Here is a 14,438-nt window from a genome sequence, read left to right as displayed (position 1 = left end):
GAATACTATTGAATGAATGAATTAATATAAATAGATAAATGAATAAATTACAGGTTTGTACAGAGAAGCAGTGTGGCTTAGTGGAAAGAGCACAGGTTTGGGATTCAGAGGACGTGTGTTCTAATCCTCCCTCTGCCACTTGTCTGCTGGGTGACCTTGAGCAAGTCACTTAACTTCTTTGTGCCTCAGTGACCTCATCTGTAAAATGGGGATTAAAAGTGTGAGCCCCACCTGGGACAATCTGATTACTCTGCATCTACCCCAGTGCATAGAACAGTGCTTAGCATAGTAAGCACTTAACAAATACCATCATTATTTTTATGTGCTGTGGGGATGGGCCGGAGGCTAAATGTTGGAGCAAGTGAGAGCGGCGCAGAAGGGAGTGGGAGAAGAGGAGAGGAGGGCTCAGTCAAGGAAGGCTTCTAGTTCGCAATAGTTCAGACTCCTCAAGTTTCCTGGAACCAGTTAAGGGTGTGAAGTGGGGTAGAGCGGTGAGTGAGGCTTGAGCCTGGTAGATCTGCAGAAATCTGGAGCTGCGGAGAAAAAGGGCGGGTGCTCAAGGTTGTATTTCCAGCCTAACCACCATGGGGTTGAACCAGCAGCCGCCTGTCTTCCCCTGGCTGAACATCTAGACATAATAATAATGACCTTAGCAGCAGCATGGCTAGTGGATAGAGCCCAGGCCTGGGAGTCCAAAGGACCTGAGTTCTAATCCCGGCTCCACCACCTGTCTGCTGTGTGACCTTGGGCAAGGCACTTCACTTCCATGGGCCTCAGTTCCCTCATCGGTAAAATAGGGATTGAGACTGTGGGCGTGGGACAGGGTCTGTGTCCAACGTGATTCGCTTGTATCTACCCCAGCGCTTAGACCAGTGCCTGACGCATAGGAAGCGCTTAACAGTAAACACTGTGCTAAAGGCTGCGGCAGATCCGAGATAATCCGGGTCACGTAGGAGTTCTCAGTCTCAGAGGTGAGGGAGCAGACTGAAGTAGCTCTGAAGCCAAAGAATGTGGGGTGGGGGTATTTTTATCTGAATGTGGGCACCGATCACATGGCCTGTGCACATCTAGGCCAGCCTCGGCCTTGGGTTCCCAGAGAGCCGATGGGCACTTAGCAATTAGCCGTCAGGAGGAGTCAGACTGTAGTATTTTAAGTGAAAGCTTTGGGAGGGATGGAAGAAGCACTGGTGTTACGATCAGCCTATTTTTATAATGAGAACAAAAGGGAGAGAGAAAAATAGAAATTTAAAAGCTGTGCGGGTCTCTGGTCTCTGCTATAAATACCAGGGATATTCATAAGTTGCTTTTAGAAATAGACTCCACAGATTCCAATAAGTGAAGAAATGGGTCCTGTAGGCTGTTAGCTTCAAATGTTTTTCTGGGTGAAATTCTGTTTTCCACTTTCTTCCTGGTGGTGCTTAGGGAGGCCATGAAGCTCAGCAGAAGGGGCACAGGCCTGGGAAGGAGAATGGAGAGCAGGAGGTCCAAATTTGATTATTATTACCAGTATTATATTAAGCACTTACTAAGTGCCAGGCACTGTACTAAGCGCTAGGTTAGATACAAGCAAATTGGGTTGGACCCAATCCCGGTCCCACATGGGACTCAGTCATAATCCCCATTTTATAGATGAGGAAACTGAAGCACAGAGAAGTGAAGTGACTTGCCCTAGTTCACACAGCCTACAAGTGGTGGAGCGGGGATTAGAACCCAGATCCTTCTGGCTCCCAGGTCTGGGTTCTATGCACTAAGCAACACTGCTTCTCAAATGCTAGTCCCAGCTCTGCCCTTGATCTCAGTCAAGTCACTTCACCTCCCTGCAACTCTGTGTCCTTCCCAATGCCTAGCACAGAATAAGAGCTTAATTAGCACCTTAATAATAATAATGATGATAATAGTGATATTAAGCATCTTCTAACCTTTCTCTTCCTTCTCCCCTTCTGTCTGCCTTTTTTCTTCTCTTTTATTTCCCTCCAGCTCCCCTTATTGCTAAACTCAATTCTTATATGGTCCCATGTAATAGCCCCTCTCCTGTTTTTTAAGTGCAAAAATTATCCTCAAAAGTGGAGTGGTTTTGTGAGTAAACACGTTAGATAGTGGGGCAATCAAGTGCATTGATCGCCGAGGTACCCGGGGGATCTGTCAGAAGGACCTGAGTTCTAATCCGGGCTCCGCCACTTGTCTGCTGTGTGGCCTTGGACAAGTCACTTCACTTCTCTGTGCCTCAATTTCCTCATCTGTAAACTGAGGATTAAGACTATGAGCCTCATGGGAGACGGGGACTATGTCCAAGCCCATTTGCTTGTATTCATCCCAGTACTTACTACAGGGCATCTAATAAGCACTTAACAAATACCACAATTATTATTATCTGTAGCAGTTGTTTTGCTGAACACCCAAGGCAAAGTGATGACATCGTAGGTGCCATTTTATGGATGTATGTGGAGTTTGTTTGACCCTAGAGTGTTTCTCTGGGGAGGGAGGGGGCTGTCCTCTCTTGCTCCCATCCTGTGACCCACGCTCTCAGGCTGACACATTCCACTCCCAGAGCCCCTAGGGGTTCAAGCGCCACTACTGAGCCGTGGACCTCAGCGGCTGACATCATGGCCGAGGGAGACTGGCTGTGAAAGATTAAAAATATCTGGCATAAAACCATTTGGTGCCGTATCCTTATCGGTTAGCAGAAAGACCACCGAGGATAACACCAGGCAATTAGTCACCTGAGGAGCAACGTGGTCTCATGGGTAGAGCATGGGCCTTGGAGTCAGTAGAACCTGGTTTCTAATCCCCGCTCTTCCACTTGTCTGCTAAGTCACCTTGGGTAGGTCACTTCGCTTCTCTGGACCCCATCTGTAAAATGGGGATTAAGACTGTGAGCCCCTTGTGGGACAGGGACTGTGTCTAGATTGATTACTTTGTAGCTACCCCAGTGCTTAGTACAGAACCTGGCACCTACTAAGAACTTAACAACTGTCATAAAAACAAAACATAACCCCCCAAAAAAACTATGTGGTAAGCACTGGGGGGAGATACAGAGTAAACAAATCTTCCTCCCAAAATATCGAGTTGTGTGTCGAGAAGGAGGTAGGGTGGTTTCTGTTGAAATATTTTTTTGCTGTCACGTTGGAAGATAGGGAGGAAGGAGAGGGGACAGGGATTATTTAGAACAGGATGGTGTTATAACAGGACGGTAGTTAAAAGGTGTCCACCCCAACGGGGTAAGGATTTGGAAATGATTCAGTTCAAAGAATTACTAGGACATGCATACATGAAGGAAAAGGCCTTCAGTTTTCTTGTTGTCTACTGCATGTACCTGTAAAATGCTCTGTCAGCTAAAAGGACGGGATTGATTTGGGCGTGAAGGCAATGGATGAGAATCCAGATAAAATGACATCTTTTGTAAGGGAGATATTATCTGGGGAAAGGTGTACCCCACCTTTCTGTTTTAAGAGGAATTAGCATCTTAAACAAAGAGGAGAATTTAACCCTGTTTTCCTGGCTTAAACACAGCCCAGTGATGACTCTTCATCCCCGGTCCCTGACTGGGCCAGCTCTTGGAATTAAGAGCCGACTGCCTGTTTGATTTCCATTTTATTGCAGCAACAAGCCAAAATTTATCAGTGGTTTTTGGAGGTAAAAGAGCAGAAGCCAAGACCCTCCAACCTACTTTATTAACACCATCTTTTGGAGGCCTGGAGTCTGAAGTTCATAGCTGTAATATAAGGGGCCCGTGATGATCTAAAGGCAACTTTAGTGGGTGAATTCTTCCTCCAGAGAGTTCACCCACTAAAGTTGCCTTTAGATCTCCTTTTTACTGTAGACTAATAATAATTATAACAGTAATTAAAATGAGAAGCAGCATGGACTAATGGATAGAGCATGAGCCTGGGAGCCAGAAGGACCTGGGTTCTAATCCCAGCTCCGCCACTTGTCTGTTGTGAGACCTTGGGTGAGTCACTTCACTTCTCTGTGTCTGTTACCTCATCTGTAAAATGGGGATTGAGATTATGATCCCCATGTGGGACAGGGACTGTGTCCAACCTGATTAGCTTGTTTCCACCCCAGCGTTTAGAGTTGTGCTTGATGCCCAGTAAGCGCTTAACAAATACCATCATTATTATTGTTATTAATAGTATTTGTTAAGCACTTATTATACACCAAGCAATGTTCTAAGCGCTGGGGAAGGTACAAGATAATCAGGTCAGACACAGTCCCTGTCCCATACAGGACTCACAGTCTAAGTAGAAGCAGGGACAGGTATGGAAACCCCATGTTACAGAAGAGGTAATTGAGTCACGGAGAAGTTGTGGCTTGGCCAAGGCCACCCAGCAGGCACGTGGTGGAGTCAGGATTAGAACCCAGGTCCTTTGACTCCCAGGCCCCGGCTTTTTCCAGTAAGCCACGCTGCTCCTAAGGCATTGTTTTCTAGGAGTTCCACGCTGCTTCCTCAGTGATTCACAATCATCATTCTCATCCTAGGCTGTGTCTCTTCCCCCAACTCAAGTTCTTCTCCTTCCTCAAAGCTCTCTTTACTTGCCTTGCAGTGCCAGTTAATCAGCGGCGAGTATTTACTGAGCCCCTGTTGGGTGCAGAGAGTTGTTCTGAGTGCTTGAGAGATTACGGTATCTTTATAAGACACTATCCCTCCCTTCAGGGAGTGTAACCTGTAGCAGGGAAGGTAGATAGAGTAATTCACAGAAAGGAAGAGCAAGCAAAGCAGGTAGACTGTGAGCTTGTTGTGGGCAGGGAAGGTGTCTGTTGTTATAGTGTACTCTCCCAAGTACTTTAGTGCTTTGCACACAGTAAGTGCTCAATAAATGCTATTGAACTGAATAATAATAACGTTGGTATTTGTTAAGCGCTTACTATGTGCAGAGCACTGTTCTAAGCGCTGGGGGAGATACAGGGTAATCGGGTTGTCCCATTTTGCAGTTGCGGGAACTGAGGCACAGAGAAGTGAAGTGACTCGCCCACAGTCACACAGCTGACAAGTGGCAGAGCCAGGATTCGAACCCATGACCTCTGACTCCCCAGCCCGGGCTCTTTCCACTGAGCCACGCTGCTTCTCAACTGAATGAATGGATATGTAGGTGTGAGGGCATAGGTTGTCAGGCGTGTGCAAAAGTACTATGGGTGGTTGACACAAAAGTGCTGGGGTGTTCGCTGTGGGATGAAAACTGGAGGAGGAGAGAAATGAGTCAGGAAAGACCTCCTGGAGGAGGAGGAGGGATTTCAGAAGGGCTTAGAAGATGGCGAGAGCTGAGGTCTGCTGGATATGAAGATGAGGGAGAGTTCCAGGCAATAAGGAGATGGCAAGGGGTCTCAGTTGTTACTAAGGGCTAGAGTAATTTATTAATATTAATGTCTTTTTCCCCTTCTAGACTGTAAGGTCATTGTGAACAGAGATTGCTATTTTGTACTCTCCCAAGCACTTGGTAGAGTGCTTTTCACATAGTAAGCACTCAGTAAATACCATTGAATGAATGAGTTAATGGGTAAATTCAAGATAATCAGGTCCCATATGAGGATCGCAATCTAGGTAGGAGGAGGAACTGGTATTGATTCCCCATTTTGCAGATGGGGGAAATGATGTATAGAGAAGTTAAGTGACTTGATTTAGGTCACAAAACAGGTTTGTGGTGGAGCTAAGATGAGAACTCAGGTCCTCTGACTCCCAGGTCCAGGGTCTTTCCACTAGGCCATGCTGCTTCCCTATATCAAATTTTTTCAAGATCTGGAGCCCAGAATAACGTAACACTGGGAAGGGAGGGAATGCTATAAACTGCAATTAGATTGATTTTCTTTGGTCTACGTCATCCTCAGTTGAATTTGATGTACAATGTTAAATATTTATTCCTTTACTGAAAAAGAAGTTAGAGGTAGGCTTTTTTTTATATATTCTCAGTGAAGAGGAGAGCAATCTTCTAGAAAGGGTGCATTATGTCTCTACCTATTTATTTTTCTTCCACAGCTTTGCAAGCATTGATTATACTTTTGTGACCGTGAAGAATTTCTGACTTTGGTTGTGGAATTTCAATCATGATCATTATTGTCCAAGCCACATTTGATTTCTTCACACACAAATATATCTGCTCAGAATCCATGTTGACTGGCGTTTCAGAAATCAATCAATCATATTTATTGAGCGCTTACCGGTTGCAGCGCACTGGACTAAGCACTTGGGAGAGTACAATATAACAAAATAGATACATTCCCTGCTCACAACTAATTTACAGTCTAGAGGATGAGCTGGCAAAAGAGAAAGGAGGTTTGCCGAATGGTGAATAATAATAATAATAATAATGGCATATTTGCTTGTATCCACCCCAGCGCTTAGTATGGTACCTGGAACTTAGTAAGCACTTAACAAATGCTATCGTCATCATCACGTTCCAGGCACTGTACTGAGCACCGTGGTAGATACAAATTAATCAGATTGTACAGTCTCTGTCCCACATGGGGCTCACAGTCTTAATCCCCATTTTTCAGATGAAGTAACTGAAGCATGAAGAAGTGAAATGACTTGCCCAAGTTCACAGAGCAGACAAGTGGTGGAGCTGGGATTAGAACCCATGGGAGAGTATGGTACAACAATAAACAGACATATTCCCTGTCTCCTAAGAGCTTACAGTATGGAGAGTCTTATCCCTTGTGGGATAAGGACTGTGTCTGATCAGGTCAACTCGTATCCACTTCATCACTTAGTTCAGGCTCTTGGCAGATAGTAAGCGGTGAATAAACGCCGTGATAATAATGATCATATTTTGATTATTGCCTTTGTTGGCAACCTTATCTGGCATCAGGCCTGTGGGCTCCCCCTTTCCTGAGGACAGTCCTAGTAATAGTGTATGGATTTTTAACTCTTTGGGCACATACGTTTCCACTGGACACAGACTCAGTGTGTCGTTCTAGCAATAAAGTGTTTCAAAGAACACTAAGGGATAAAGCACGGGCCTAGGAGTTAGAAAATCATGGGTTCTAATTCTGGCTCGTTCTAATTCTGGCTCTACCACTTGTCTGCTGTGTGATCTTGGGCAAGTCACTTCACTTATCTGGACCTCAGTTACCTCATCTGTAAAATGGAGATTAAGACTGTAAACCTGATGGACAGGGACTGTGTCCAACCTGATTTACTTGTCTTTCCCCCTCCTCCTGCCCCCCAGTGCTTAGTGCAGTGCCTGGCACATAGTTAGAACTTAACAGATACCACATTTATTATTATCATTATTATTGTTACTAATAATATGAAATTTCTACTCTCATGCGGAAAGGTTTAAGGGTCAAGCCTCCTTCCTTGCATGAGCGAAGGGGATGTGTGAGGCCTAATTATATCTGGAATTACTCATTGAAGGGGAAAGGATCTTAGGAAATGAAAGATTTATAAGCTCCTCGCTAAAACATCCCTTTTAGCTTCCTGCATGGCTTAATTTAGCTTAAAAATTCATTAAAAGTACATTTTTCACTCTCCGAAACTCTCTGCCCATTACACTGACAGAGCAGTGAAAAATGGAGAGATATGGGGTGCACCAAAGGTAAAAGTGAATTTCTTTTACATTTTGTTAAGACTAGCCCCCTCATAAAACCATTCCAGAGTCACGTACACTACGTTCTCACAGAAGGAGGGGGTTACATTCTCGATGTACCTTGGGTTGAGAAAACTTCATTCACAATGCCCGGGCCCATTACATGGCTAGGCACGTGCACATGACCATTTCTTCCATCTATCTGGTCCCGCCCAGTCTGGATGGACACCCGTTGGGAGAATGCTCCCTAATTAGACCTTTACACTCCAGCCTAAATGGGAGTGGTCAGTTTCTTGTGTTTTTTTTTTAAAAAATTTAATGGCATTTGTTAGGTGCTTACTTTGTGCCAGGCATTATAGTAAGCGCTGGGGTAGATGCAAAATAATCAGGTTGGAAACATTCATTTCCCATGTAGGGCTCACGGTCTTAATCCCCATTTGACAGATGAGGAAACATAGGTCCAGAGAAGTGAAGTGACTTGCCCATAGTCACAGAGCAGACAAGTGGTGAAGCTGGGATTAGACCCAGGTCTTTCAGACTCCCAGGCCCCGGCACTGTCGACTAGGCCTCTCTATGTGCCTCACTTACCTCAACTGTAAAATGGGGATTAAGACTGTGAGCCCTACCTGGGACAACCTGATTACCGTGTATCTACCCCAGCACTTGGAGCAGTGCTCGGCACATAGTAAGTGCTTAACAAATACCGACATTATTATTATTATTACTTTTCAGGGGGCTGGGTAGTCCTGTTGTCAGTGGCACCGTTACCTGGATTGGTAATCCCAGGTTTGGGTTCGGTGGGCATCTCCTGTCTCAGTCGATCACTCAGTGCTACTTACTGGATGCCCACAGTGTGCACACCACTGTGCTAAGCATTTGGGAGGGGACAGTTGATGTTGAAGGCACTAGAGGAGTGGACAGTGTGGTCTCATCAGAGCTACTTACCTGCAGGGCCAGTTGTGGCTATAGCAAATGCATTCTTTCTTTCCTCTCCTGGTTTCTTAGTAGCCACCATTAGAGGGGGAGACACTGAATGAGGGAGAATTTGGAGGTCAGAGTGGGGATATTAATAATAATAATATGTGGCTCAGTGGAAAAGAGCCTGGGCTTTGGAGTCAGAGTCATGAGTTTGACTCCCGGCTCTGCCACTTGTCAGCTGTGTGACTGTGGGCAAGCCACTTCACTTCTCTGTGCCTCAGTTACCTCATCTGTAAAATGAGGATTAACTGTGAGCCCCACGTGGGGCAACCTGATTCCCCTATGTCTACCCCAGCGCTTAGAACAGTGCTCTGCACATAGTAAGCGCTTAACAAATACCAAGATTATTAATAATAGTATTTAAGCACTTACTATGTGTCAAGCACTGTTGTAGGCGCTGGGGTAGATACAAGGTCATCAGGTTGTCCCCCATGGGGCTCAAAGTCTTAAATACCATTTTACAGAAGAGGTAACTGAGGCACAGAGAAGTGAAGTGACTTGCCCAAAGTCACACAGCAGACAAGTGGCAGAGCCGGGATTAGAACCCATGTCCTCTGACTCCCAAACCCGTGCCCTTGCCACCACACCATCTTGTTTCATTCTGGTCTTTTTCAAGCACTTACTCCGTGCCAAGATACAAGGTGTTCACATTAGATATCAGGCCCTGTCTCCCACAGGACTCACGTTTTAACAAGTAGGGCGAGCAGATACAGATGGGAAGACCGAGGCCCAGGGAAGTTGAGGCTTGCCCAGGGCCACTCAGCAGGCCAGTGGCAGCACTGGAGTCCTGGCCTCCTGATTCACTGCCTCCTGCCCTTCCCAAGATCCTTGCTGTCTGCTGGGGCAGTTCAAGCAGCGGGCACCCGAAGCGTTTGGCATTAGGCGCCAGCCGTTAAAACCCTTGTCGATCAGCCTCGGAACGTTGCCATTTTTCTGCCAACTGATACTCCTCGCCTATTTGCATTTAGATCATGACTCAAAATTGGCCCAGTGCAGCCCCTCTGTCACATCTTCCCTTATATGTTGATCTTCTAAAGGCCCAGCCTGAGGCCTGGGGGAGGGACTTATTCATGGGTTTTGTTTGGATGACATTTCCCTTCCCCAAACCTTCAGAAAACATCTTATGGAGATTGAAGTGGGCGTGTGGCTGTTAATACAGGATGAACTCCTTATTCCTGTGGTATCTTGAAGCTGAGAGGGCTTTGTGATTTGGAACCGACCTGAAATTTGGGTGAAATCAGGGGTGCCTGCAGTCAATCACTCAATGGTATTTACGGAGCACTTACTGTGGGCAGAGCACTGTAATAATGTTGGTATTTGTTAAGCGCTTACTATGTGCAGAGCACTGTTCTAAGTGCTGGGGTAGACACAGGGGAATCAGGTTGTCCCACGTGGGACTCACAGTCTTAATCCCCATTTTACAGGTGAGGTAACTGAGGCACAGAGAAGTTGTGACTTGCCCACAGTCACACAGCTGACAAGTGGCAGAGCCGGGATTAGAACCCATGACCTCTGACTTCCAGGCCCATAGTCTTTCCATTAGGCCACGCTGCTTCTCAACTCTACCAACTCTAATGTGCTCTGCCAAGTACTTACTACAGCTGGGAAGCAGCATAGTTTACTGGAAAAAGCACGGACTTGGGAGTCAGAGGTTGCGGGTTCTAATACCGGCTCTGCCAGTTGTCAGCTCTGTGGCTTTGGACAAATCACTTAACTTCTCTATGCCTCAGTGACCTCATCTGTAAAATGGGGATGAAGACTGTGAGCCCCATGTGGGACAACCTGATTACCTTGCACTTAGAACAGTGCTTGGCACATAGTATGCGCTTAATAAATTCCAGCATTATTGTTATTATTACAGTATTCTGCATCCAGTAAGTGTTCAGTATAAATCCCTTTGATTTATTGATTGACTAACCATGATACTCGGGGGAAATTTATTATGTATTATGTCCTAACTAACCTCGTAGCCTTGCACCAAAAACTGGAACAGTTGGTGCTGATGATTCAGCTACCTATTCATTTGAGAATAAGCCCACTGTGGGGGGTGGCAACTATTATGTCAAAAAAAAACAACCCCAAACTCCAGGGAATATATAATATTTTCCACTGCACTGGGTGGGAGTCAGGCATTGAAGTTTAAACCTATTGTCTGACAACTGGTGAAAAGAGGGATAGTTCAGACTGTAAACCTGTCCTGTAGACAGTTATGGGCAGGGAAAGTGTCTGTTGTACTCTCCCAAGAGCATAGTACAGTGCTCTGCACATAGTAAGCGCTCAATAGATAGCATTGATTGACCAAGGGTGTGAATTAAGAATTAAGGGTGTGACTTCATTCGAAGGTATGTATTATAGAATGTATATAACTGTGTCCAACTTGATTAGCTTGTACCTACCCCAGTGCTTAGAACAGTGTTTAGCACATAGTAAGTGCTTAACAAATTCCTTTTTATTATAATTTACCACCGGGGTACAGGAGTAGTAGGGGCTGGTTAGTCCAAGTGTCTGGTTAACTGAGAGTCAGGGCTGACTGGGAATGAATGGCTTTATATAGGGCCAGTAAGGGCTAGCAAGAGTCACTTAATTCAGAATGGAGTCTCTACACTGCCTGAATCAATCGATCAGTGAATCAGTGGTACTTATTGAGCACTGTACTAAGTGCTTGGGAGAGTACAATACAAGAGTCGGCAGATGTTTCCTGCCCTCAACAAGCTCAAAGTCTAGAGGGGGAGACAGGCATCGATAGAAATCAGTAAATTATGGATACAAACATAAGTGCTGAGGGGCTGAGTAGGGAGTGGGAGAAGAGGAAATGAGGGCTTAGTCAGGGAATCAGTCAGTTGCATTTTTTTGAGGGCTTACTGGGTGCAGAGCACTATACTAAACGCTTGGGAGAGTATAATACATATAACATGGTTGGAAGGCACATTCCCTGCCCACAGCGAGCTTACAAAATAGAGGGAACTTCAAAAAGCCTTTGGGTGCTGAATTTGGAAATCCCCCAGTTTAGTACAGTACCTTACATATAGTAAGCACTTAACAAGTACTACAATTACTATTATTATTATTATGTGCCAGGCACTGTCCTAAGCGCTGGGGTGGATACAAGCAGATCGAGTTGAACACAGTTCCCGTCCCTTGTAGGGCTCACAGTCTCATTCCCTATTTTACAGATGAGGTAACTGAGGCCCAGTGAAGTGAAGTAACTTGTCCAAAGACACACAGCAGACAAGTGGCTGAGCTGGAATTAGCACCCATAACCTTCTGACTCCCAGGCTCGTGCTCTAGCCACTATGCCATGCAAGGATCATATAATCCCCTCCACCCCACAGCTAACTATCTGAGCTACTAGCCTTAGCTAATCATATGCTATTGCTTTTCTCTTTCTAGAGTAGGGAGTTGAGGCGGAGGCTAAGGATTCCTTTGTGTTCTCTCTCCCTCTCCCTCCCTCCCTCTCTCTCTCACACACACACACACCCCACACACCCCCAGTGCTGCTGGCAACAGTCTAGGCTTTGGAGGAAAAAGAGCTTACCGTTGTTGGGTAGGTATTGTCTCCGTTGCCAAATTGTACTTTCGAGCTTAGTACAGTGCTTTGCACACAGTAAACACTCAATAAATAAAACTAAACAAAGGGTCTTCCATTCATTGGCACCAATAAAATGATCTAAAGAGTCTGAATACAGTCCTGGATTTCCCTCTCCAAAAGAGTGGAAAATTATAATCCCGTTAGAGACAGATATCTCAGTTAGTAAAGAGGGTTCAACATTACAAAAAAAAAATTAGAATTGCTATGGACCGCCTGGTGAATTAATTACGTTATTTAGTAAACACTTCACTCTCTCGACTTTCCCCTTATGCTCCTCCTAAGGGTATGGTATTAAATGCTTACTATGTGCCAAGCGCTGTGCTAAGTGCTGAGGTGGATAATCAGGACTCACAGAGTCCCTGTCCCATGTGGGGCTCGCAGTCTAACATGGAGGGAGAGCCTGGATTTTTTTTAATCCCATTTTAGAGATGAGGAAATGGAGGCACTGAGCGGCTCAGTGATTCCTCTGTGGTCAAACAGCAGTCCAGGGATAGAGCCAGGCTTAGAATCCTGGTCTCCTGCCCCCCCCCAGTCCCTTGAGTGTCAGGAACAAGGAATTTCACACTGTAGTTTTGAAGAGAAGGTAGAAAGGGTACTGTGGAAGTGCCTATTACAATCATACAAAGTACCTAATTTTGCTCTGAGGTTTGGAAAATGAAATAGGGATCGCTAGCTGTAGGAATGTTCCTTCTGTAGGACTAAACACACCGTTATATTTTTACTTCTGCATTTACCCCTCAGAGCAGGTATTTTAAGACACACAGGTCTTGTTAACAATTAGGCTGTCTGCAGGGAGTAGATATTCATTGAGTAAGAGCATTAAATGCAGGGCTCCAGAATCTGCCTGGATTTTCTTTGCTCAGAACATCCCGTAAACTCTCAATAAATACGATAGATTGATTGTGCTGATTGTGCTCTCCCTTGCCAAGCTTGGTCCCCCTCCTCCCACCTCACCTCCCCCCTAACAACCTTCTCAGAGCAGGGCACAGGAGAGGTGAACATGGCTTTTCTCTTCGGCCGGATCGATTTGAGCGGGACCGATTCCATTAAGGGATAATCTCACCAGCAACTTTTAAGTGTCGGCTGAAGGGATTTGAAGAGCTCTGGCAGCCGTGGGGCTGGAGCCGGCTTCTGAGGTGAACGTGGGGGCGGGGAACATGCCTGCTAACTCTGTTATGGTGTACTCTCCCAAGCGTTTAGTACAGTGCTCTGCACACAGTAAGCGCTCCATAAATACGACAGATTGATCTCATTGTGACTGAGGTTTCCTGGCTTCTACCACCAGCCATCTTCTTGGACTAAAACCTTCGGTCTGTGTTTCCCCACTCCTCCAGTGGTTGCCTATCCACCTCTGCATCAAAAACACTCCTTACCATCAGCTCTAAAGCAGTTAATCATCTTGTCCCCTCCTATCTCACCTCGCTACTCTCCTACGACAAACCAACCCACACACTTTGCTCCTCTAATGCCAACCTACTCACTACCTCACGCTTAATCTCATCTATCGACCTCGCTCCCAGATCCTGCCTCTGGCCTGGAATGCTCTCCCTCTTCATAGCCAGCCGACAATTACTCTCGCCCCCTTCAAAGGCTTACTGAAGGCGCATCTCCTCCAAGAGGCCTTTTCTAACTGAGCCCTCATTTCCTTTTCTCCCACTCCCTCCTGCGTCACCCTGATTTGCTCCCTTTCACCCCCGCCACCAGCACTTATGTGCAAATTGTCTTGTCTTATGCCGTCAAGTTCCTTCTGACCCATAGCAACACTACAGACACATCTCTATCAGAACGCCCCGCTCTCCATCTGCAATCGTTTTGGTAGTGGATCCATAGAGTTTCCTTGGTAAAAATACAGAAGTGGTTCACCATTGCCGCCTTCTGCGCAGTAAACTCAAGTCTCCACCCTTGACTCTCTCCCATGCTGCTGCTTCCCGGCGTGCATAAGTTTTGACTTGTAGCTGATGGCCTTCCACTCGCTAGCCAGTGCCCAAGCTAGGAGTGGAATGGGTAGCCCTCTGCTTGGCTCTCTCTCCCGTAGCCGAGACTGGTAGAGTACTGGAGACTCCCCAGGTACGACCCTGAGAGGGGCTATGTGCATATGCATCATTTATTTATATTAATGTCTGTTTTCCCCTCTAGATTTTAAGTTCATTGTGGGCAGGGAGTGTGTCTGCTGTATTGTTAAACTGTACTTTCCCAAGCACTTAGAACAGTGCTATGCACACCGTCAGCGCTTAATAAATATGATTGACTGGACACCACCTTCCCATCTCCCCCAAAATACCATTTTCCACCATCAGTGCAGTATAATGAACGATATTGAACGGTTTTGTTTTGTTTGCAAACATACT

The 14,438-nt window shown here is 45.8% G+C and overlaps 1 protein-coding gene, 2 long non-coding RNA genes and 1 other non-coding gene across 9 annotated transcripts in view; 2 read left to right on the top strand and 2 right to left on the bottom strand.

The window, feature by feature from the left end:
• PDE4B (phosphodiesterase 4B) overlaps nucleotides 1–14,438 on the top strand; it is a 294,866-nt gene that overhangs the window by 87,785 nt on the left and 192,643 nt on the right. The gene's annotated exons all lie outside the window — the stretch shown is intronic.
• Nucleotides 1–14,438, top strand: part of LOC114818266 — a 69,471-nt gene that overhangs the window by 8,594 nt on the left and 46,439 nt on the right. The gene's annotated exons all lie outside the window — the stretch shown is intronic.
• On the bottom strand, nucleotides 1,191–9,379 carry LOC120638967. Its single transcript, XR_005661031.1, has 2 exons — nucleotides 9,186–9,379; nucleotides 1,191–1,456 (listed from the first exon to the last, which is right to left on the bottom strand). It is a non-coding gene; the product is annotated as an uncharacterized LOC120638967 (long non-coding RNA).
• Nucleotides 14,038–14,175, bottom strand: LOC114805531. Its single transcript, XR_003753503.1, has one exon. It is a non-coding gene; the product is annotated as a small nucleolar RNA SNORA7 (small nucleolar RNA).

The sequence above is a fragment of the Ornithorhynchus anatinus genome, chromosome 18 (assembly GCF_004115215.2).
Source record: "Ornithorhynchus anatinus isolate Pmale09 chromosome 18, mOrnAna1.pri.v4, whole genome shotgun sequence".
Classification (NCBI taxonomy): Eukaryota; Metazoa; Chordata; class Mammalia; order Monotremata; family Ornithorhynchidae; genus Ornithorhynchus; species Ornithorhynchus anatinus.
The sequence above is the reverse complement of the archived record's forward strand: the minus strand, read 5'-3'. Positions and strand labels throughout refer to the sequence as shown.